General features: G+C 36.2%; 1 pseudogene; it reads right to left on the reverse strand.

Annotated features, from left to right (window-relative positions):
• LOC135325790 (gamma-2-syntrophin-like) overlaps positions 1-26612 on the reverse strand; it is a 170129-nt pseudogene that overhangs the window by 9307 nt on the left and 134210 nt on the right.

Below are 26612 nucleotides of genomic sequence, written 5' to 3' on the forward strand. Positions count from 1 at the left end.
GTCTAAGTTTAAAATGTTGTTGTTATAGTCTGCATTGCTTTAAAAATATCGCAAGTGATCATATACTTCTAGTCAATGAGAAAAGCTGCAAAGAATCAGAAGAGTTCACAAAAAGTGCAATACACTTCATTTGTTTTAAAAGATGTCTCAATTTATCATGAGCATATCCATCATAACACAGTTAATAATTAGGTCTAAGATAAATGAGACACTGAAATATATTCCTTAAGCAATAAAGAAGTTTTCCTCATTATTGTCTTTTGGAATTGTTCCTCTAAATATTCCATACATTGCAATATTTTGGAATTGTTTTAAAATGACAACATATTTACTTTTTAATAAAGCATTTGACAAAATATCTCAGAAAGTTATATTCAGAATGGGTCAATTAAGACTGAGACACACTTTCGTTCATGTGAATTTAGGTCTCACAAAGAGTAAAAACTAGTGTGAAAATATATGAGAATACCTAGTAGCATTCAGTCAGCTTCCACCTAACTCTTGTCTAATACATGAATTTATAACCAAATTTAACTGAATGCTATTATTCACAACAATATGGTGAAAGTCTAATTATACAGTATTAGAAAGAATTGCATTGTTGAGCATTTTTCAGGTGTATAGCCAACTCCTAGCTAACTCAATGCACTACCTGGTGAAAAATTGTAAAAGTTATTGAATACTGTTTTTGTAGATATTTGGTTATATTTATTCCTTCAGAAAGAGTGTAAAATAACACATTCATAAACTGGCAGATGATGCTGAGCTCAGATGAAAGGCCACATGAACACCCATGAGGACACAGGGATAATACAAATGAACAAAGATATAACCTGAAGTGACAATTCTAAATCCATAAAGAGATACTGGAATAACAGACCTGATTTTCAAAAGTGCTAAGTGTTTAACAGGTACTTTTTCCTTCAGTGTGAGTTTCTGTGAGCTCCTCATTTTTAAAAAAGGCATTCTAATGGATTTAAGAAACTAAACTACACTGTTCAAGCCTTCTCGTTTTAAGTATTTAGACCAAGTAATCTGAACATCAGTTCAGAAGAATGCTCAAATTCAAAATATACTTAGCTCTAAATGGGCACATAATTCATTGATTTTTCTTAAAAACACTGTTAAGATTTTAGAACAGGAGAGAGAAAACAACAAAATTAAAATCATTTTGACACATGCATACAGGACATATGTATCCATGTGTTAGACAACAAACTGAACAACAGTTATTCCTTAGAAGAGAATTCTGCAATGATACCCAACAAAACATACTAAAGGATTACACTACAGATATAGAACATAAAGAAGGAGATACAGTCAATATAATTTTGGGGCATATATAAGGGAGCATCACACTTAATTAAAAATTGTAGCATGACTATACCTAGACCTAATCTAAAACTCACTGAAGGCAAAAGGAACATACTCTTTGGCTTCTGTGAACACTGAACCTGATTCTGGAAATTTACAGTACCTAAATAATATTAACAAATTTTAATATATTTAAAGAATAAAACTTAGGGAAAAAATGAAAAAGATTTTAATACCTGGACTACGGAGGAGCTTCACTATCTGACAAGTAAGCAGAATTATCCAATCAATCTAAAAATATTTACAAAGGTAAAGACAAAAAGATGAAATACTTCCAGGTCAATAGTATTCACTTCACTGGCTTCTTCATGAAAGGGGAAAAAATCATCCAAGAAAAAATTTCAAAAATTATATATAAACTTTAAAAAGAAAAAGATATATCAAGAGATGTTCCTGATGTGAACTATGATATAACAGTAGGAACCTAAAGATGTCTAAAACAACCTGAACTAGATGCTACAAAACACACAATAAAGAGTAGTCAGATCCAAGCAAAGATGTGAACTAAAGAAATAAGGATTTATATGTAGAGTTAGAAAGTCCACTGAAAGCATCCATGGCTACGCACTGCAGCTCAATTCCTATTATTTTACATTGGCAATATACACAACGTACAATTACAATTACAATTGCCAATACTTACCACTTAAATAGCGGTACTCTTTCTTATCAAAGTACTGTTCATGTACCAATTAAATTACCTGTACTTTTCTTCTCTGTAATTTTTTGTCCAAGGTAAAAGACTGATAAAATAGAGTATATTAGCTCCCTAACTATTTCTATTGCTTTCATAGTACTGTTGCATTTATTCCTTTTGTTAAAAATAAAAGTAGGATAGACGGTCAACTGTCTTCACTTGAGTCACTTCAGTGCTATTTATCTAATCATCTCAAAAAACACATTAAAGACTACCACAACAGCTTCAAAGATATGATTACTTTAAAACTGGAACCTAAAAATGATATTAAACTACGAGGAAGAAGAAGATAGGAAAAACAAAACAGTACAACTTCCCCACAATTACAGCACTTATTCTGTGAATACAAAATATTTTTTTCTGGAAATTTTCAAGTAAATCTCAACTACTTTGTTATTAAATGAATGTTTTTGCAAATTTTGTTCACTGAATAATGTCTTCCCAATTTCTTCTAGGATATGAATTCAGAACTTTTTCAAGATTTGAAAATAGACAGAAATTTATCAGATGCTTTCGGAATGTAATAAAATAAAGCTTGCATAGTAAAACAGCCCTAAAAAGAACGGTGTTTTTCATATTTGATAGTTTCAAAAGTGTGTCATAATTTTAAACTGTAAATACGGTATCTGTGAATTAAATCTGTAAATCTGTTAAATGCAGTCAGATAAGCTACTTTAGGGATGCAGGAAGAACATTCTTTGACAAACAGCCTTATTGTTTCAGCTTCTTTAAGTGAATTATGATCAATGACGTGATCTAGGAGTTTTTTTTGGATCTTGGGAAGGTCAAAAAAGAGTATATGTCCTGTTTCAGGCACATCTCTGTTGGCTGTAAAAAGGAAAAAAAGAAAGAAAAAAGAAAAATCTTTCCTTGGCATTCCTCTTGGCTTTTATAAAAAGTTCAGAAAACTCCTTTCTCACTACCTCACAAATACATCCACTCCATTTCTCTTCACCACTAACACTCTACACTACTTCATGTAGTTTCTATTTGTAGACTACTCACAAATTTTATACCAATACTTTTGTGAACTTGGGTTGTGGGTTATTACCAATACTGTCCTTTTATATCCCCCTGTCTTTCTCTATCTACCCCATATCTGTTCTCTCATTCTGTTCTCTCATAGTTACATTTCAGGTTTTCTGGAGAAGAGATCTTTTTGTTGAACCTTCTCTGAACAGCAACAAAACTCTGAAATATTGGTCCAGGACTATAATTACTAAGAACTACAGTAACAAAATAAGCAATAATATATTCTGCTTCAGCTATTTTGCCAATTTCAAGTTACAAGTCACTGAAATTTCCATACAAAACTGAGTATGTGCCTCAGTTTTGCAATTTAGCATTATTTTACCAAGCTTTTCCAATCAGTCATTAATGCCCTGAAAGTTGTTAAATATTTCTAATAAGAAAAAAATTCCCACAGGCAGCAACTATCAGTGATACTTATTCAGGAAAATCACATGAAAATTAAAGGGAAATCCAGTGACCAGTGATGAGCAGAGCCTGAAATAACAGGTTAATGGCAGATAACAAAGATGATCACAGAATCAGTAATCTAACACAGGATATGGTTCTAGATGTGCTATTATATATAATAGTCAGTGATTAATGCACTTATCTGAATGAGAGATGGAGAATCTGCTTCCTCTAGACAAACATAACTCTTTCTAAAACAACTGGCAGTTTGTCTCCTGAGGGCCATCACTGTTGTCATTTCACGTAATATTCATATTCACTTTCCACTTTCCTCGTTGTTTCAGCAGAGGTGATCATCTGCCAAACTCAAACTGACTGTTTTTTTGCCTTGAAGAATTTCTTGTCTTGAAGTTAATGAACATCTACATCGTGCAGCAAATTTGGTTTTCAGACGGATTTGAGAACAGGCTGTAGGTTGCTGATTATGCATTAGTTCTTAGATGTCTAGTATATTGCCTTAAGATCAAAATGAACTCTACAGAGAAGGAATTGTTTTAATTTATACATGCCTATTGTAACCACTACATTTTTTTCATTTGTATATCTATATAACCGAAACATAAATTTTGAGGATGGAGTCTTCATAATAATTTCAAAATAAAGACTCGATTTTTCATATCTTTATTTAAGAATTTTTAATTTTTTAGTCAAATTATGTATACGATGAGATAACAAGATCTTCTCTTCACTGTCGGTCATGTTTGTATTCTTGGATAAATTTCCACTCTTTTAAAAAATTAGCTTCTTCAGAAATAAAGTATTATCTTGCAAAAAAAGAAAATCTCCCAGAATTCCTTGGATATAACTGAACTAAAATATTTTTACAGTAAATACAATTATAAGTGGAAACAGCATAATAACAGCTTATAGAAAGCACTTTGTAATCACATCTGTTTGCTATTTTATTTATATATGGTAACATCTAGAGGGCAATAATTCAGACTCCATCAGCTGCAATAAAAATGCATGCATTTTTAGCCCTTAATTATCCCCTAGAGCCAGCCATGATTACAGAATAATTGACAAATCTAACACTGGCAATGACTCGAAGAGTTGTTTCCCCTTGAGCTATCTATTCTGTAATATTTACGGCACCTACCATATCTTTATCCATTTTCCATAAGGGCAATCTAAAATCTAGTTTCGCTAAATCTGCCAAGTTTTGTCCTGATACTGTTGCATAAAACAGGAACCCCAATAAAACACTTCTTACGCAGAGCAGACCTCAGTACAGATATTATAGATATTCTAGTCTCAGCATTAAGCTGCAACTTCACCATAAACTCATTGGCTTTATTCAGGAATGATCTTGATCCAGAAAGATTCACATATTGTAAAGTGGGTGGATAAGAATTCTGTTACAGAGTGTATAACTAACCAGACTGACATAAAAACAACAGGAAGAAATTTTTGAAATGAATGGAGTAAACACAGGCAGTAGATCCATGCTTATGCCTTATAAACACAAATTACACATTCTTCAGTTCAGTCTCAATTATAGGTCAGTGCCTGCTGCAGCCATTCCCAAGCATCTGCTTTTTGAACTTTCACAGCCCAAGCTATTTAAACTCTGAGAACATCATCTCAGTCTATTTGTCTCTATAAACTACAGAAAAGATGCACTTCTAGGGCCAGTGAAGATTCTGGGGAAGAAAGTGTGCAGATGTCATGTATATTTTACTTCTACTTAAAACAGGAAAACATGAGAATATATAGCATCTGATGACACAAAAAAATGACTTTGCTAAATCTGATATGAAACCTAATTATCTCTTTTCCAAGGCCTTTGTAGATATTAAATCTATGATAGGAAGTGTCATAAGTTATGACCTATAAGTCATAGGCGTATTTACCTAAAAGACATTTTGATTACTATCATTAGGTCTAAATGTAAAAGCGTTTCAGCACATCACCAATTTCTGTATATAAAACTCTCCTGCATACAGCTACAGCTATGCACACCATGCCAAACATATGTGACAATGTTTCACTCCATCATGAACAGGTGCTGGGTTTTGTATCTGTACATGCATATCTCTGTGTACATGTAGAACCTCGCATCAATTCATAGTGACAAACCATGCAAATGAAATTATATGCACAACTGAAAACAGAAAAAGTTGAAAATGCGCCCATTACAGTCAAACAAGAATAAGCCTATGAGCTTTTTCCAGCATGGAAGATGTTAAATAACACTTCTTCTTGGAGAGGACAGAAGATATCATACAGCCTTTTAGAAAATGGCTTGTTCCTCATCATGGAGCTAGAAAACTCCCTGGTCTACACATCACAGCTGAGTTTTCTAGCCCATTTCTGTTACTGTGGTAAGCAACTCTGTTCTTGATATCTGTTCTTACTGGGAAGCGTCTACATTTTTGAAAGCACCATCTGAGAAACTGTTTAAGCAGAGTATATATAGAACACTACTCTCTATAGTAGCTTCTCTGAAATTACAAAATCCGTACTTGATCTGTACTTTTCTTGAATTTTGCTCATTGGTAGCTGTATTTTGTTTATTCTTTTGAAAGTTAGAAACTGTATTTGCCCCCTTATGATCTCTTATACACAAAGAAATAGAGTAAAAATTGTATTAGATGTTTTTATAAGCAGTTATAAATTATGGATAAGGTCATTACAACTAACTATATGACTTGTACATCATCTACTTCATGTACACTACAGTGTGGCATTGTCAATAGCATAGCATCAGAGAAACATGTCTGAAATAAAACATAATGGCAAACATTTAAAGATCAGGCAAGATAACAGTATTAATATTTTTGTAGTAGAACAGTCCATTTGTTATATTTCACTTAATGTAGTAAAAAAAAAATCAGTGGGGATAATAAGAGCAGCATAATTAAATATCACTAAAAGTAGTGTAAGGCTTCTTGTGGGGATTTATGTTTGAAGCTACAAAGTTACTCGTGCTTGGACATGCAATACAGAACCAGTTTCAGGATGCAACATGGGCCAGGGCCTCCCCAGGGCTGGTACTGGCAAGGGCTGCTGGTGGGACAGGGCTGGGTTTGGCCTGGCTGCTGGGGCCCGTCCCCCTGCTCTGAGGGAGCAAGGTCCTGGTGACAGCTGGGGCAGCCCCAGCCAGCTTGTGGCTCGAGATCCAGGTTTGAATTCTAAATGGAAACTGCCAATTTCCTTTTTTAAAATTTTTTTTTTATTCCCTGATATAAAACATCTGTGGTGTGATTACAGATCAGGAAAACTGGTCAATGGGTTTTGGGATTTATGCATTCTGTCATTGATATTGTACACCTAAGTGCATCTGATTACTGGGATGACGTAACACCATGACCAAAGGGGTCGCCTTTGTTCCTTTTTTTTGAAAAGCCATTGTTTCTACAAATACGTTGCACAGAAACACTGTAGAGTGTAGTAGATAGTGACAAATAAGATGGTAAAAATGCTAACAAACATTTATCCTGACTTGCCTGTTCTTAGTAGAATATGATAAATGAAGTAGTTTATTCTCAATTAGTATCATTTAGATAGATAGTTTTAATTATATCAAAAATTTTCCTTCCAAAATAGGTCTGAACATCATAATTGAAATTCATAAAGTAAAAGACACATGAATAATTGGTGTGCTATTTATTTACTTTTTTGGTTTGTTTTTCACTATAATTGGATTCTAGTAACTGAATAAGATTTTAGTTCCTCAACTTAACATATAAACATGAATATTCTTTTGCAGAAAGAAAAAAAAAACTTTTTCCAGATGTGTTCTCTCATTTTAAGAAAAGTACTATTAATTTGCCATTTATAAATGTTAGAAGTTTATAGGAATCACTGGGTTTAGAATTTCAGTCTAGAGAAAGAGACTGTTATTAATTGCTTCTGTTCATAAATAAGGTTCAAAGAGTAAGTACTTCACAAAGGTATGCTGGTGGTACACATAAAAAATCAGATTTGCTTTTGCTTCTGCTGAACAAATCAGGAGATTGACCACTTTCTGATCAAGAATTAAGAAAGCTATTTAGCTGCAAATGTATTTTAATTCTACATTTTGTTCTTTGTGATGTATTTAAAGCAATGGCTCTCTGAAGGGAGAAAGAAAGCTTAAAAAAGCTTCCATGTGGTATTTATGGGTCACTTTTAGGAGCCGAGAATTTTCCAGTTCATTTCTCTTCCCTTCTTTTAAATTAATTTTTAGTGTTTTACAGTGGTATTAGGTAAGTCATCTGTTATGAAATACGATTCTAGTTTTTAGCTATGGAAATAATCAAAGCAGGATGTTGTCACTTATTCAAACTGTACATTTAGGATTGGATTCTCTGTAATAGTTCAATCCCTAGCCTGTATGTAAAATTCACAACTTTAGTATCGGTGGTGTATTTCATGATGTGACTATCTTTAAGAAAACAGAGTAACTACCAAGTAATTACACCTGGAAAAATGCCTCAGAATAAATGTAAGATATGAAATTTTGACTATAACCAACCAGAAAAGAATCTGAACACAACAACTTAAAAAAGTAACACAAATGTTCCCTATTAAGAATTTATTGAGATATCCAGATATGGTAGGATTTTCAGAGGACCTTGAAAAAGGTTAGATATCTAAAGCTTACTGAAAGATAGTGGCATCTATGGCTTTAACTGTTTTTGAAATCTCAGCTGACAACTCTACTTGGTAGGAAAAAATAAACCCAGACATAACAAACAGGTTTCCATCTACAGTTAAATCCTCCCCCAAAGTATATATATATGTGTATATATTTTTACCGGTGGAGTGCTGAAAATGTAGAAGGATGAACCCTTCAGTGCCAGAAACTTGAATTTGTAGAGCTGAGATGAATCAGTTCCTTCAAGTTTCTCATTTACCCATCCCATATGTATGACCTGTAAAACAAAGTCATTGAAAATTAAAGCTCATTTTTCTAGCGAGGCATAAGACAGACCTGAATAGGTCAAATCTTTCCACAGGGAAGAGTGTCTTAGATTTGGATGCATCATTCCCTGCTTCTAAACTGCCCTTCCATTGCTATCACACTCTTAACCTTGTAACCATTCCAGTGTGTCAAAAGTCCTTGAAGAGACATAATCCATATTGAACAGGTTTTCTGAATCCTGATTCTATTCCAGGCAGCAAAGTTGTATCCATGCTGGTATGCTGTGTGCCAGCCATGGAGGAAAGGGGAAATTTAATATGTAAAAATTAAGCATAGTTATTATTGTAAAATTAGGTGTTCTAATATGATTAATTCAACCATATTAGAAGGTTCCAAAGATAATCTCCTTTTAAAAAGTCACCTACATATGTTTCAGCAGACTCTCATTTTAGCCAGCAGAAAAGCTGGGTGTACTAAAATAGTACAGCCAGTACTCTAGATTCTACTTTACCTTTAGGACAGTAAAAAGCTGGACAACCTAGAACCTCTGTGACACATACCTCTTAAGAGAGACATCTGAATAAGTCACAAGATTTATCTGAAAAAAACTTTCTGTACGCTCACCTTTGTTGTTGCTAATAAAGTGCCTTTGTCACATTGATTCTTTCTTTATATACCTTTTTTGGATTAACTTTATCACATAAGAAGGATATGTGCTTTATGTTGTAGTAAAATTAAATGTCAGTTTCACTCATCACATAACTTTGCTCTAACAGTATTATAATATGTCCCTTTACATTATAGATTACATTTTCTGATCAGCTGCAGACATATATTTTGGGCTTGTGCTCTAAGTGTTTTACTAAAATGGAAATGTACTATTACTATTTTTATTGTAGCCACATGATGCTGTGACCAGACTACTTGTGGTAGGTCAGAATCAAAAGTCTTGGTTTCAAGTATATCCTTTTCCACACTGCAAACAGATTTTTATACCTATTAGCACCTATAAACTCAGTGATAATCTGCCTTGGTATGATGGAATCTCTTTCAACCCCAGACCAAAAAACCCAAAATTATACAAAAACATATTCACTGGACTAGATTTTGGGGGGACTGTGAAACCTTTTTGGAGAGTATGGTCTTTCTATTAACTGATTGCAACTTTGTAATATCGCTCATTTAATTTCTTATAGAAACAAGTATATGGATCATCATGAGGTCATTTATTTGTTCTCTTTCTTCAAAGACTACAGAAAAAAAGAGCAATACTTCAGTTACACTTTGAATACACTGGACAGCTTATTACTCTGCTTGACTGAAATGAGCAGCCAAATTAAAAAGTCCAATTCCAGAAACACAGGATCTAAATCAAAAAACCCAAATAATATAACATCATCAAAGCAAACAGTCTTAGAAGCCTGAAAATTTTTTTTGTTTTTTTGGATGATTGATTTAATGATAATTGCCAAGAAATGTCAAAACTGATTAACAGCTTTTTCGGTTTCCATTTTTTTTAAAGCCACTACTTAGCTTCAGATTGTCAACATAGTTTCTTGAATGAGGAAGCAATTTTTGTGCCTAGCAGTAGAAATAAGAAAAAATGCTTTGCTGATTTCTATCTTACAAAAGAAAATAAAAACTCACCCAGAAAAACTAGCTAGTATGTTATAGTTCAATGTGAATTTAAAGAAAAGAATCCCCCTTCAAAAGCTTTGAAAGCCTTTCAAATCACAAGGTTATGGTTTCTATATTTACACTATGAGACTCTTACCTAAGTATTAAAGGAGCCAGTAAAAAAAAAAAAAAAAAAAAAAAAATCTATTGGCAATTCTTGCCTTTTCTAAAAGGTATCTATTCTTACATCATCTTGGTCCATTCTTTTTTTAATGAAAATGTGAAAAAAATCAACAAGGAGCCATTGGTAGATTGATCTAAAAGTCAAAGAAGAATACCCCTGTAGAAAATTTACTGAATGTATGAAGTCTCAGTACATACATATATTTAGGGAAAGAAATATAATATGGCTAGAAGACATGAAAAGTTTTAGTGGTTGTTTGGTTTAGAGTTTTCGTATATTTATGAGAAAGCAATATTTGAGCTGATTCAAATGCAGATTGCTGAAATGAGATACTGTCTACAAGAAGAAATAAAGTTAAGCTACGTGTTTGAAGAATGATTGCTACTGGAAGATTTGGAGTGAGCTCAGTGGGTTTAGAGCTGCATTACTGTTATTTGAATTAACTGAGGATAATAAAAGGGGAAACTAGAAAGTAAGTGCTAACGAGTATAAAAGAGAAAGAGGAAAGGCAAATGCAAACCAGAGAGACAAGGGAAAGGACATTCAGGAGGAGAAAGACACCAATATTGTAAGATGGAAAATAATGAAACAAACATGAAATTAAAATGAAAAGAACAAAACAGAAGACACTATACAGGCATGCGAAGAAGGAAAAATCAGGGAGAAAAACAAATCTGAGAGAAAAAAAAGCCATAAAGAAAAGAGTGTAACAAATTTATAATCAACTATAAAGACAAAAAAATGCCTAAAAAGTAAAGAAAATAGAAGAATTTTATCAGAATCAGTGTTTAATTAACATAAGAATAATTATTCAGTTCAACAGAAGTCTGTATGGAAAAAAACACCAACCAAATATTGGCACTCAATAATAAGCTGCTTTTGGTTGATAAGTATGCTAGGGAGATTTTGACTAGACCAAAACCTTCCATTTGAAATTTTAAGGAGTGCTGATTTGGCATAACACTACAAACTACCCCATTTTCAGCACTGCTTTTAGCACTCCTTTCTTGATCAATCTCAGACTGCTATTTGAAACTGCATGGAAAAGTACCCATTCACCATTGCTGTGTTATTAATTTCCTAAAGTGTTCCAATATACTTTACAAAAGTTCCTGTAGGAACAAAATGAGCAATGGCACTCATTATGGGGTGATAATATGTCACTAACAAAATGTAATCCGATGATAGCAGATGAGTGAACATTCTTATTTGCACTTACTGTTTTGCTATAGGAATAGAGCATCTAGATGACTGGAAACGTAACGTGTGTTACATTTAATAAAGTTATCTGTACATTTTGTGTGTAGTACTGCTAGTTAAATAGCTATGAAAAGTAAATGAAGCAAAACACTGAAGGGGAAAATAGTTAAAGAAAATCAAGTAGATCTCTGACATATGAAAGGTCAGAACAGATGCGATAGAATGCTCATTTAGTTAAAGGAGGAGAAGAATCTACAACAGAAACCAGCTTTGACTGCAAGTCAAAAACTAATGTTGTATCATAAAGCATCATTTAATTTTAGTTTTAGTTCTTTTTCTGGTCTTTTCCAAAGCAAGTGGCAGACTTTATATTCTAACTAGTACTTGGTGGGGGGGGGGGGGGGGGGAGAGAGGGACTAATAGATTTTTCTGTATCTTTGTGACCTGCAGGCCTCTCACATACATAATTATCATGAAAATAATAAATTTTCAAAAAAAAAAAAAAAATCGGCCTGCCAGAAGATCTGATGCATTACATTGATGTTTTCCATTGTATTTAACTTAATCCATTTCTGTCAGAATGACATATTTAACATTTATTTAAAATAACATGTTTTAGGGATGAAACTACAGAGGAATTTAGAAATGACGATACCCTATTTTTACATGCTTCAACCCCAGAGGGAATTTTTTAAGTCCAAGCTAGGCACAACTTGAACACCACAAAAAGCAACATGTCCACATTAACAGATAGGAAACCATGAAGATGGGTATGCATCTGACTTCATTCATTTTCCCAGGAGCTGGCTGCCTATGTCAAATTTGGATTCAGAGTCCTTTGGGTAGTGACTACTGTTTCCATTACAGGGCTGCTGGTAAAATTGGGGATGATGTCACCCACTTTTTCTCATAATAACCTACTGGTTATTTCATAATAGCCTTCTCTTTCAAGATAGGATCTAAAACCTAAAGCTTTCTCTTGAGAACAGCTATCAATAAGTTGCCTTTGAAAAAAATCCTTTTCTGAATGCAGCAGGAAGTGATACACCTGTGTTTGCCTTTTATACAATAGCTCAGTGTAATGCCAAACCTACTGGCCAAAGTTTGAATTCTGTGGCACAGTTGCCCGCTATGTGATATGAGCGCCTGATGAGTAGTGTACATGTAGGTCAGTGTCCATGGCTAAATGTCAGATATATTTCGCCGGAGTAGGTGTGACTAAAATTAACGAAGGGTGCACACCTGTACTAAAGTCAAGACTATCCAGCTCTCAGCTTCTTGTCCAGAAATGGTATGTGAAAACAGTTATTACAGCCCATATTGCTCTCTCTGATGACATCTGGGAGCCTTTCAGAAAAAAAGATCCAAACAGAATCATAGAATAATTTAGGTTGACAGAGACCTCTGGAGCTCATCTTGTCCAACCTCCTGCTTGAAGCAGTACCAATGTAGATCAGGTTACTCAGGGACTTATCCAAATGAGTTTTTAGTATCAACAGAAATAATATAACATAACATAATATATATTTTTTTGAATATCTGTCAAAGATGAAGATTCCATAACCTGTCTGGGTAATTTGCTCCGGTGTTTGACCAAATTACCAAAAGTTCCAATATTTGAACATATTCAGATGTTCTTCTTTTGGGAGACCATATGTGGTGTAATGATTAGTGAGCTGGGCAGTTGTTCCTTTTCTCTCTCCCAAAGCAGCATTCATATCTCAACAGCTGATGGTCAAGCCTTATTTAACTATTGTGATTCTTGTTCTTCCCTATTAGTAGATGCCCTGTTCTTCTACATATTCTTGTATTTTTTTTTTAATCAGTGGGACTACTTGTGCAGCAGGAACCCAATCCAAGTAACAGTGGAGAACTCAGGTCCTTAGTTACTCTTTTCTTAAATTTCTGTTTAGTTTTTTATCAAAATTACAACCACCGTAAAGTGAGCTTAAAAAACAACTCCTCACCTAATAAAGACTCAAATTATTTCTTCTGCTGTTCTGGAAAATTAAAAAAAAAAATCAATCTATAGCTGCTGCAAAAAGATCCTCAAAAATAAAATTCAGTCTGAAAATTTACTCCCAGCTCCCTTCTGCATGTTATCCCCTAATCAATCACATGATAATTCTGCTTAAAAATGCGTCAACATAATTTTAATTGGAGAATCATCCTGAAGGAGAAGGACTGATCGTATAGTGTGAATCCAGTGAAATCACTGTTCTATAGAACTGAATAGAAAAGCAATTAGTTCTAAAAGCTGTGAAGAGGAGCTCCCTGTGCAGAAGACTATATCTTCTAGATTCTTTCTCACAATCATAAAGCAGAAATAAACAAATCAAATTGAGAGATCAAATAGAACTAGAAAACTACAGAAAATGGCAATACGGATGTCCAGACATAAAGACAGGAAATCTATACAGTAGGTCAGCACTCAGCCTGGAGAGCAGAAATTGAAAAGAGAGTAGGGAGAGGTCAGAATGGTATGGAAACAGAGAATAAAGAACAATTGTTAACAATTTTTTATATTCTAGGAGCTTATGGAAGCTCGATGAAATTATCAGGAAGACAGCTTTAATCAGAGAACATGATTTTTCACAAAAAACAGAATTACATTGTTCCAGTCACTGTCAGAGTATCTGTAGACCCAGCTGACAGCTGGAAGCTATGGTCAACATATTAGGGTAAGAAATGCTGTTTAAATACTGTGTTTCATATACTTAGTTCTTCAATAGGAACTATTGGTCAGTCTTTGAGACAGAATTCTTTAGTCTGACCCATTCTAGAGTTTCTAGAATCAAATGTTTCGAAGTCTTCCAACTTTAAAAGAGTAAGCTAATACAAGCTATTTCACTAACACAAATATGTTCCATTCTAAAGAGAGAAAAGTGGAACATACAAACACCATGACACACTGTGAAATGTGTTAGTTTTAGAGGGCACAGTGAGATTTTTGAAATATGTTCAGAAATGCAACAAGGATAATCAGAATATATTGATTTGTTCCATCAAGTTTGACAAATTTCTTAACCTTAGTATCTACAGTTTCTCCATCTTCAAAATTGGTATAATAGTAATATTACATCACAGAGGAATTACATTGTAACTATCTGACTAGAGGTTCAACTGTTTATGTGCTTTGAAGTGGTGTTTATTTGTTCCAATAACTTTTATTTTATAAGTGAAAGTGTTGAGGTCCCAGAAAAATCTCTGAAACAGATCAAGAGAATTTCATTAAGAAGTGCATAACTGACCTTCCATATAAATAAAGTAAGAACAATTACAAAGGAATATCTCAATTCTATCTTTAAGTGGTTGCATTATGTTCAAAGGAGTTTACTCTTGCTCTGTTTCCAGATGTGTGAGTCCTAAAACTATAGTCTGCAAGAATCTAACTTTTGAAGACTAACTTTTGAAGTTTGGAGAAACTAAATTTATCATGTATATGATATAATTGTAAAATGTTTTTCTCTAATTTATGAAAATGAAAAAAGAGAAATTGATCTTGTAAGAGTATGTGCAGTGTATGAATCTGCAGCATGAAGCCAGAGTTCATGGCATGCCTGAGACAGCAGTTCTACTATGAAGAACAGTGGGAAAACCCCTCATATTTGAAAACTTATTCACAATTAGGTTCATATAATCATCAAAAACAGAGACGAAAAGAGGCTTCTCAGAAATTGTTTAAAACCCGCTCTGAAATGCAGGACCCATGATACATATTTTATTTCTAAAAGATGTTTTCTTAACCTCTTAAGGACCTCCAGTAATGGAGACTCTATAATTTCTTCCAACAATCTATTCCAGCACTTTATCAGCTTTACCAGAGATGAATGTGGAGGACTGGCTTGAGGGCAGAGGTCATGTGAAGACTGAACAACTAAAGGAAGCAGAACTAAGTGCATATCGCACACAGTTGATGTGAGCCAAGTCCCGTATGAGAGTAAAAACAGCTAGAGCCAAGGACACATTGTCCTTGGCTCCAAGGTGTTATCAATGATTAGTCCTGGGAACTTGCGGGTGATGTAATGCAGAAGTTGCTGGGTAAACCAAGTTGCTGTTACCAATAAGGAGCTCAGCTTTTGCAATATGTATGAGCCTGATTAGTCCTGTGCTATATAAAGAAAGACCACACCTAATAAAGTTGAAGTACACTGATCACTCATATTGAGCGTCTGGGTCTTCCCTCCGTCGGCTCCTCCCGTGCAAGTTTCCAACAAATGGCGCCCGAACAGGGACCCTGCCGGTCAGGGACTCGGTGATTAAAAACTCAGGAGTCGACAGAGTGCTAGAGACAGCTGGTCCTGCTGTGCTAAAGGCGACGAGACACAAAAGGGGGTCTACGTGCCAGAGTTACAGAGGAGGTGGAGAGGACACAAACAAAGGGGGTCCGTGCCCAGGACGAGACGGGGTCCTGCCAGAAAGTCTCGCCGCAGGTCTTGCAAAGGTTGCAACGGTAAGTGAGTAACCACGGAGCGACAAGCGGCTTATTATTTATTAAGATGCTTTTTAGAAAAGCGAGGTACTCAAGGAATAGAATGTCATAAGGAACTCCCAGGGCTATTAGCTTACGGAGTGGCTAAGGGGTGTTTTGTTAACCCAGATAAGGAACTCCCAGGGCTATTGGCTGACGGAGTGGCTAAGGGGTGTTTTGTTAACCCAGATACCGTGTTTGAACAAACTGAATGGAAAAAATTTGGGGACAAGTTGTTTGATGAAGTAATAAGTGACAACAAGACAGCAAAAAAGCTGATGAAGCCGTGGAGGGCAGTTACTAATGCTCTCGCACCTCAGAAAAAAAAAAGAAAAAAAAAAAAAGAAAAAAAAAAGAAAAAAAAAGAGAAAAGAAAAAAAGAAAAAAAAAAGAAAAAAAGAAAAAAAAAAGAAAAAGAAAAAAAAAAAAAGGGGGGGTATCCCATCTTATATGGGAATAAAGCAGGGCCGGGAAGAGCCTTTCGGCTTATTTATTGACAGAGTAGCCAATGCTATACAAGCAGCAGGGGTACCAGATTACCTGAAAGGGACTATCTTGAAACAATGTGCAATACAGAATAGTAACCCTTCAACGCGTAGTATTTTAGCCACACTCCCGGGAACATGGACTATTGAGGAGGGGCTAGAAAGAATGGCGCAGGTACCTGTAGGACCGCAAGCTATGCTAGTAGAGGCGGTGAAACAATTAGGAGAGAGCATGAGAGAGCAAGCACAGGCGTTGCGGGATAATATGCAACAGAATCAAAGTCAGGTATTCGCTGCCCTTGCTCCTTTGCAAAATCCCGGCGGAAATATCCCCCCTAATTGACGATCGGCACGCTGCTACCGATGCGGCATTGTTGGTCATCTTCGCAGAGAATGCCAAGCTAGTAGAGTATGGTGTCCCAACTGCAAAAGCAACAAACATGATGGAGCGGCTTGTTGGAAGGCTGGTTCGGGAAACGCCCAAAGAAGCGGGACGAGCCGCCCCGCGACGACACAAAAGGCGGCCTTCACCACAACAACTCAGCAACCCCCGCAGTTAACACAACCACCGACCCCCCCGGCGCCCAGCTCCACTCCGAACAGCATGAACCCCTTTGTCTTCGACCAGCCACCAGAGGGAGTCTCGGACTGGACTTGGCAACAGCAGTAGACGCCACCTTATTGGATACAAAGCCAACAAGAATCCGGACGAATGTCTATGGACCAGTAACTATTAATCATGAGCCGATAGGTGCCTTACTGATTGGAAGATCGTCCGCTACAATGAAAGGATTACAAGTTTTGACAGGATTGATCGACAAGGACTATTTCGGGGAAATACAAATTGTGGTTTCAGCAATGTTTCCACCTATGCACATACCACAAGGATCGAGAATAGCTCAACTTATTCCGCTTCCCCACCTGACTGTAGGGGTGGCACCAGCGAAAGAGCAACCACGAGGCTATGGTGCTTTTGGTTCCACTGGAAGTGCAGTATTACTGACTGTCGGAATGCATCAAAGGCCCCGACAAACCGTGACTGTAAAGTATAAAGAAGAATCTATACGCACTAATGCCTTATTGGACACTGGAGCGGATGTATCAATAATTAGCACTAAGATTTGGCCCCAGCATTGGCCAACCCGAGAGACCAGCTCCACGGTAGCTGGAGTAGGCGGGGTCACCCTCGCCCGAAAATCATCGACGCTACAATGGACTATAGGGAACAAGGTGGTTAATTGCTCCGTTTCCATTTTACCCCTACCTGAAGGAGTGCAAGCATTAATAGGGCACGATATCCTTGCCCAGATGGGTATGGTGCTTACCTCGGAACACCCTTTATAGCACCGGCCATTGCCTGGACTTTCCCAATCCCACTCAGCTGGAGGACTGATCAGCCTGTGTGGGCAGAGCAATGGCCGCTTAAACGGGAAAGTCTCATTCAAGCACATGAACTAGTAAAGGAACAGTACAAACAAGGTCATCTAAGACTATCTACCAGCCCTTGGAATACCCCAATATTTGTGATCAAGAAAAAATCCGGCAAATACAGACTTTTACACGATCTACGTGCTGTAAACAGACAGATGCATGACATGGGTGCTTTACAACCGGGATTACCCAGCCCAGCAATGATCCCAGAAGGCTGGCACCTGCTAATCGTAGATTTAAAGGACTGTTTCTTTACCATAGCCCTCCATGAAGATGATAAACAGCGATTTGCATTTACACTCCCTGCTATCAATAGAGAGGGGCCAGACCAAAGATTTGAATGGACAGTACTACCGCAGGGTATGCGAAACTCACCAACCCTCTGTCAACTCTATGTCGATGCGGCACTTCAACCGTTACGTCAACAGTGGCCAGAGACCATAATATATCACTACATGGACGACATATTGTTGGCACAAAAAACCCCTTTTTCTCCTGAACAAAAATTTGATCTAATCACACAATTAAAGAAAAAGGAACTTGTGGTGGCTCCGGAAAAGGTACAGGAATCCAGCCCCTGGCAGTATCTAGGTTGGCATATTTCGAATGCCACCATCAGACCACAGAAATTGACAATCAGGACTGACATAAGAACACTCAATGATGCTCAAAAACTATTAGGAGACCTCCAATGGATCCGTCCGGTTGTCGGCATTCCTAATGAACTTTTAAATCTGCTACGCCCCTTGCTGAAGGGAACAGACCCAGCGGCTGCCGTCACGCTCACAGAGGAACAGCAACGAGCACTCCAGGAGATTGCATCACTAATTACTACGCGTGCTACGCACCGATGCCTGGAAAATCAGCCACTTGATCTTACTATTTTATGTGGCCCACAATAGCTAATGGGAGCCATTACACAACACAAAATAAAAACGGGGAAAAAAGAGGGTTGGCGGAACCCATTGTACTAGAATGGATAGCACCACCGTTACAACCAAAACGAACTATTCAAGAAAAAATTTCAACGCTGGCCGAACTCATTAGGACACTCTTCGCCCCTGACTTACATGATCAGCGTTGGTCAAATCTGACTGCAGCAATCAAACATAGAAGAAGTGAGAATCGTCGAGGCAAGCGTGAATTGAAAAAACTAGGTTCAGATTGTGCTGATGATGTAGAATTATGGGGGCCTGCGGAAAGGTTTTTCGCTGCAGCTTTAGACCCTAGTGTTGCAGTTGCGCATGCCATGTCTAATCTAAATAAACTTGCTTGTTGGGCTGTTAAGCAATCAAATGTTACTACACAAATTCTCTCTGAAATGTCACAGGATATGGATATCCTGAGACATGCAGTGTTGCAAAATAGAGCAGCTATAGACTTTCTGCTTTTAGCACAGGGACGCGGGTGTGAGGATTTTGAAGGAATGTGTTGTTTTAATCTTTCTGATCATGGACAGTCAATCCATGAGCAATTGAAATGGCTAAAGGACCACACCCAGAGAATCACCGTACAGTATAATTGGTTTGATGATCTGTTTAGAAAGATGTTTGGTAATGTGAGTACCTGGATTTTGAGCTTGATCAAAGAAGGGCTACGTATTCTATTCATAATTGTATTAATTTTAATTGCTGTAAGAGTAATTTTTGGCTGCTTAACACAAAAGCTTGAACAATTAACTGAAAAGGTCTTTCTCGCACAAAATAAAAACGGGGGAATTGTGGAGGACTGGCTTGAGGGCAGAGGTCATGTGAAGACTGAACAACTAAAGGAAGCAGAACTAAGTGCATATCGCACACAGTTGATGTGAGCCAAGTCCCGTATGAGAGTAAAAACAGCTAGAGCCAAGGACACATTGTCCTTGGCTCCAAGGTGTTATCAATGATTAGTCCTGGGAACTTGCGGGTGATGTAATGCAGAAGTTGCTGGGTAAACCAAGTTGCTGTTACCAATAAGGAGCTCAGCTTTTGCAATATGTATGAGCCTGATTAGTCCTGTGCTATATAAAGAAAGACCACACCTAATAAAGTTGAAGTACACTGATCACTCATATTGAGCGTCTGGGTCTTCCCTCCGTCGGCTCCTCCCGTGCAAGTTTCCAACAGATGAAGAAGTCTATTCCTCATGTCTAACATGAGTCATCTGTGCTATAATTACAATTCAAGACATTTTTTGCCCTCTCCATTAAAGTCTCAAATTGCTTCACCCTCAAGAGTAGAGGAAATAGAAACTCCTTCAATCCATAACTGGAGCAAAAATTCCATGAATCATAACATGTAGTTTGTGTAGCATCATTCCTTGCTTCTTTCCACATGTCATTCTCTGATCAACCACATAAGAACATTTATTTTCTTCCATTCTGCAAGACCAGGTTACCATTTCTGAAGACTTCTTTCATACCTCCCTGTCTTCTCTTCTTTAATTTACACAACTCCATTTCTTTCAATCTTTCCACAGAGACCATGGAAAGCCTTTCGTCAAAATCTTTTCTGCAGCACAGTGCACAAAATCAGCTGGAACACTTTGCACTTATGTTTTGCAAGGTACTCTCACCTATACATTAACATATAGGCCAGAATGTTTGCCTCTTTATCAAAAGTCACAAAGGAGACATTGTAGTTATGGTATGCAGCTCTGGCCTGAGGTTAAACAAACAAGGTAACAATGTAAGAAACTGCTGGACATTGCACACAATGTACAGGAAAAAGTGGTTGGCCAACTCCAGTCTAGCACTGCTGAACTAATAAAACATTAACGGGATAAACTGGCAGGCTAAATAGATGACAGGGAAGCATCAGGAAGTCCCCTTGGGTTAAGAATATCAGAAGAAAGAGAGGTGCTGGCTTTTTGAGGATGTTGAGGATCAGTGACTAAGGCCAAAATAACCAAAAAAGAATATAAAAATGAGAAAAACAGGGATGATGAAATATTAAAAAGTCTGTGGGTTGCTTATTTGGAAGGGAGAAAAAGAGAGAAAAGGGAATTTAAGGTCAACCATGTGACTGGGACTTTTGAAAGGTCCCTGCTAATCAGCCCTGTGCCTGACTACCACAGCCTGATATAATAATAAACCTGTTGTTTTTCTGATGACACCATGTGTGTCCAACTGGCTTCTGTGGTCAGTAGCACTACGATGACCTCCCTAATGCTAGCAAGGGGACAGAGGCTGGACTGAACTGCCCAACAGAATTTATGTCCCCAAATACTTTTTGGAAGAATGAGTTGTTCCTACAACCTCTCACAAATATTTGTTGATTATTCTTGCTTACGTGCTGGACCATAACTGGCTTCCATCCTGTTTTTCAGACTCATTCTTCAATACATCAAGATCATTCTTATGTCTAATGCTGACTTTTACAGCTTCATGGCTACAAAACTAGTACACATACTTTTGCTAATGCATCGTAGGGAAAATATTCAAGTGAATTGGATCTGGGAGATACCTTTTCAGGACTCCATCAATATATCATTTAGTTTTAAAAGTGAACCATTTACACCTATTCTTGGATTATCCAACAAAGTTTGTACCAGGAAATCTGGACAAAATTTGTTTAGAATACTCTCATGTCAAGAAGTGTCAAAAGCTTTACTGAAGTCAAGATATGTCAGCAACTACTTCTCACCCATCCACAAGATGTGTTATCCTACCACAGAAGGAAATCAGATTAGATATTAACTACTTATTCTTGACAAATCCTTCATGGCTGCCACTCATCTGCTTGTTATCTTTCATCTGTATACAAATGTTCTGCTTATTTATTTCAGATTTCTTTCAAGGGTTTGAAGTTAATTGACTAGTCTCTAATTCTCCAGTTTCTCTTTCTTTTCAGTAACAGGCACTGTGTTTACCCTTTCCCAGTCTGATCTGTCAGGTGGCAGTCACAAATCCTCTGAGATATCTTGATAACAGCTCTGAGATTACTTTGACCATTTTTTCACATCACAAGTCATTGAAAGCATAAGTACCACCAAAATTTTCCTTCATTTTGTAATCTGAGATCTTGCCATATTTTTCTAGTATTACTTGCAATAACCATCTGTTGCAGTTGACCTTTTTATTGAAGGCTGATCTCTGATAAACTGAGTAATGGCAAATATTTTCCTTTGTCATCTCCCTGCTATTAATGAATTCACAGCATAATTTTTTGTTACCTATATATCTCTTGCTGGTTACATCTTAATCTGTGTCCTGGCCTTTCAGGTACATGCTCTTCTTTTATAATCACTGTATCTAGAATTTAATTTCTGTATGATTTCCTCTAGCGGTCAATGAAAAGCTCATGATTTAGGCAAGCAAGTGACTCTGTTTACTGAAGATATATGTCAGAAGAAAAACAAAAGAATGATTCAAACCCCAGTTAATTCAATTAGTATGTTACTGTGCCCTTTGTAGGCCTTGACTCAGGTTGCAAAGGTCAGTGAACAGTTCTGGAATAGTACTGTCAGCAAATTCAAAAGCATGTTATGAATTGGTGATACTGTAGCAGAAACACAAACGTAAAACTTTGGTATAACATCGTGGAAGATTCACAGTTGCAGGGCTGCAGATGAGAATACCTGTGCACTACCATGCACAAGTCTGGTAAAGGACGCAACTAAAGCAAGGCTCCAAATTCATGAAATTCCTCTCATGTTCTAAATCACGGATTGTTATAAATACTGAAATCCATACAATCACTACAAAAGAGCAAATGGAATATACATATGCAAACAATTACAGGGAGAGAGTTCACCTTTTCCTCCAGCTGCAAAAAATCAAAACAAACAAGGAAAGAGACATTGCAGGAAACACTGAAAATCTGTTTTATAGCATATAAAGTAAAATTATACATAGTGTTTATCAAGATCCGATGAACATTTTCTTCATACTGAGAAGAAAAGGTATTGCTTCAGTGGGGGATGGGAAATGCTCATATAGTCTTAGAAAGCCAACAACTCTGCAAGTTTTTTTTTCTGTACAGAGGGAATCACCTAATTTACTGTTTCATAAAAAAATATGCAGCAATCCAGTGGTGCATATCTTTTTGAAAATTGAGTCACAAATCTAACTGCTTACAGATAAGAGAATTAAGTGCTTCCAAGTCTCTAGAGCACTGCAACAAATTATATCAAGCAGAATCAAAAGTTATAGTGTTTGGAAAATGGCAGCTCTCCACACTCAATAAAATATTGTACAACCTAGCTCAATCTCCCGGTCTTCTTGCAGAGCACCAATCTGCTCTAAAAGTACCCAGTGCTTAGGTGCCTCATGCTTCCAATCCTCTGAGGTCTACACAGGTTACGTATAGTGTCAGGGCTTCAGCAGTGGTACTTATTTATATACACCTGTCAAATTTTTATAATTAGTCCTTGACAGAGACTAACTAGCATGACATGGTCTGGGACAACTAGTACTCTTCAAAAAATTCCCAAGAACAGTTTGGGATTTAAGCACTGGCAAAAATGAAATTCCAATAGTTTAAATGCCTCCCAGTTTAAATGTCTCCTTTGGAGGGAGAAGAGACATTAATAGTATGAACGTAGCGAGACTGTGCCAATTAGCTTGTTGACCTGGTACTGTTTAATTTAACATTATAAATATAGTCATAATAATTACAACTGTTGCTACCACTACCTCTAGGAACCTCTTCCTAACTTTGGATCTTATATGCAGGACAAAATGCAAACTCTTTGTTTAATGTCTTCTTTGGGCAAAGAGACCCAGAAATACAGCTGTTTTAGATCTGAGAACCATTAGTTGCATCCCTTCCCTCTACAGTTTTCTTAGCTATATGCCCTTGGAATTCATCTTGTCCTGGATTTCCAGAATAATATTTCCAGTTAAACCAGTCAAGGACAATATGAAAGAAAAGCGAGAAACCCAGGTTTAGTGAACTAATTTTGCATTTGTTGATGCCAAATCCTAGTTTGTTACAGACCTATGAAAAACAGAATCTGAATGGAACCTGTCCTGATCTGATCTCACCCCTTTTCGAAAGATTGGTTTGGATTCTGAAGGCAATGAAGAAAACTCATGGCAACTGACACGATAATGAAACTCAAAGGCTCTATCTAGTTCTTCAGGAATGTCCATACTCAACAGGAAGGATAAATCTGCAACTATCACAAAATTTACTTAAGGAAGCTCTTCAAACCACCTCCAGTCTCTCAAACTTCTCTTTTCTCTGTCTTTTAAATCAATTATATTAACAAGAGCAGTTCAGGTTTGTACACACATTATGTAAGTGACATCAGTCTTGCCTTAAATTCTCCATTCCAGAAATTTACGTTCTAATTGCATCTTTCCTTCCTTTCATATTCTGAAGGTAAAAAGGGTAATGGATTTGTACTGCTTAACATTAGACACCTACCTTAGATAGTAAGTTAAGAGGCTACTGGGGTCTTCTTAGGACCCCAGTACAGTCAAAGCAGAAGGAGAGGCTATATATATAATCCGTATAAAGGATTATTTAAAATACTGATTGATACTAATTTCCACATTTGAATGACGCTCTGGAAAAGAATATTTTTCTGCCCTGACTAAATGGATAGTTTATAGACACTAGCCTGTTAACCTGGGAAATCAAATTAGGCATCTAATGTTGGGTCGTATGACTGTCCTCAATATTTATTTACAAATTCAGGAAGCATACTTCTTCCTTTTTTTGAAGTATCATATTACATGCACAAAAATTGAGATGAATAAAGTTTAAAAGAATAGAGTCAATCATTTGCAGTTATCCATTAATACCAAAAAGCTCATTCTTGTATCATCTTCATTCGCCTTCTAACTCTCAGCAGCTTGAACCAAAGTCTTTAAATCCAACTCTACAAGCTGTCTGTATCAACAAAGACTGCTTCTAATGTTTCTGTACTTAGTTTAAGAAAGAGCTTCTTAAAAGCAGACATTTTAATGTCAATTAGTACTTCTGTCTTTAATAAAATAGAAGTTGGAATTCCCTTTTGAGCTTTTCATGTGAATGCTACAGTATAGCAGATTTGGCATTTCTTTGATTTCAGTACTCCTGCAGCTCCAAAAAAGTGACAGACCCAAGAACATTAAATAAATTTTGGAACATATTATTAATTACATTAGTAGTTATACCATACTGCAGGTAGGTAAGCAGGTTACAGGCAGCAATTCTCATTTATCATTATTCTTTATTTCTTTAACTTACAGATAATTAAATGTATCATTAAATTTAAAATGGGATTCAGATGTTATGAAAATAGTTACTAAAATATTTGTAGTAGGGAGTTCATCCAACAACACATATCCAAATTCAATATCTTTCCTCCTACCATTTATAATCACCTGTTTTTCATATCAGTTTGATTAATAATGAGAAGGAATAATTAAATGCTCCCTTCTTACATAGGTATTCATTTTGTTTTAGGGATAACTTTTGGGTATCTACTACACACAGAATTAAAGTTTATAGTAGTTCTTCAGGTGTACTTTTTTTTTTCCAAAATGCAGGCACAAGTATAACAAAATAAAGCAGTTTCCTGGGTAAGAAAATGTAAATGGTTAGATATTTTTAATGACTTCTAGAACAGTCTACAAATGTCCAACTACGTTTTTTAGATAAGATGACAAAATGATGACACATGAAAGAATATACAAGCTGTCTAATTAATAACAAATATTTTAAACATTTATTTGATGTCCATACAAAATACTTCTAGACTCAGTCTTTTAATTCTGTAGTAAATTTCTACAATAAATTTCTATAGTAAAGCAGTAAGTAGCAAAAGACAACCTGGCTAATTTTCACTTTTTTAATCTGCAAACACAGCATTCTTGGAAACAGACAAGGATTGGGCTCTTTTTTCCTGAGTTCAGCACCAGATTGATGCAAGGATAGCAAATAAGCGTGAAGCTCATTAGTTTTATGATATAAAATTCAATTTATTTCCCAGAATTATAGAATTAGCCTGGAAAAAGAAAAAGAAAATTTACAAAGTAAATGGGAAAAAAAAAAACCAAACAACTTTGCAATCCCACAGTAAGTAAGAAGGCTTTCCAGTGTAGTAAATTCATTGGGTCTTTCTGACTAGCTAGAGGTGCAGCAATATTGCATCAGGCTCCCTAAGCTCCAAAAGCCCTAGACAAATGGTCACTGCAAACATGTATTCTGCACAGCATGACACATCCAAAGGATACTATTTGCAATATATTCCTGAGCTATCTATGCATAATAATGTGATGTAGATATAAAGTCACATCAATTTGTCAGACTCGCTGAAGCTATAGGCATGCAAGCATAAAGTATGTTTTCCAAGACATATTTGTAAGTTACACTGTCTCCCTCTTTCACTTATATCATGGCTCCATCTAATCCAGTGATATAGCCTTCTTTTTTAATTTTCCTTTATTTTTATTTTTTAATAAACAAGTGCAATTGGGGATTCTACTAGTTACTGTTGATTAGTGAGAATCTGCTGTGTAAACTATGACATCTCAGAATTTAAAACAGATTTTGCAAATGTGGTTTTAGAATTTGCAAACTGACTAAATGTCTGTATGTAGGCTCTACAAATTTTGCAACTTAAAGCAATGAGAAGAATTAGAAAAATTAATAATTTTTGTTCTGGCATGATGAATACATTTCATTAATACAATTAAAGTCTTACCTGGTCTGAGGGAGAACAGCATTTATTTGTCATTTTCATCTATAGAACAGAGATTGAAAAATACTCAGTTATTAATATTCTGATGCTAAAAGTTACTGTGAGGCAATTAGCACTGACATAGTTAATGCACACTGGTATTAGTACTTCAAAATTATAAGAAATTTTTACATTTCCAGTGCAGAAATACTAGATTATACTTATCCTAAGCC

This window comes from Dromaius novaehollandiae, unplaced genomic scaffold, assembly GCF_036370855.1.
Source record: "Dromaius novaehollandiae isolate bDroNov1 unplaced genomic scaffold, bDroNov1.hap1 HAP1_SCAFFOLD_57, whole genome shotgun sequence".
In the NCBI taxonomy this organism is placed as follows: Eukaryota; Metazoa; Chordata; class Aves; order Casuariiformes; family Dromaiidae; genus Dromaius; species Dromaius novaehollandiae.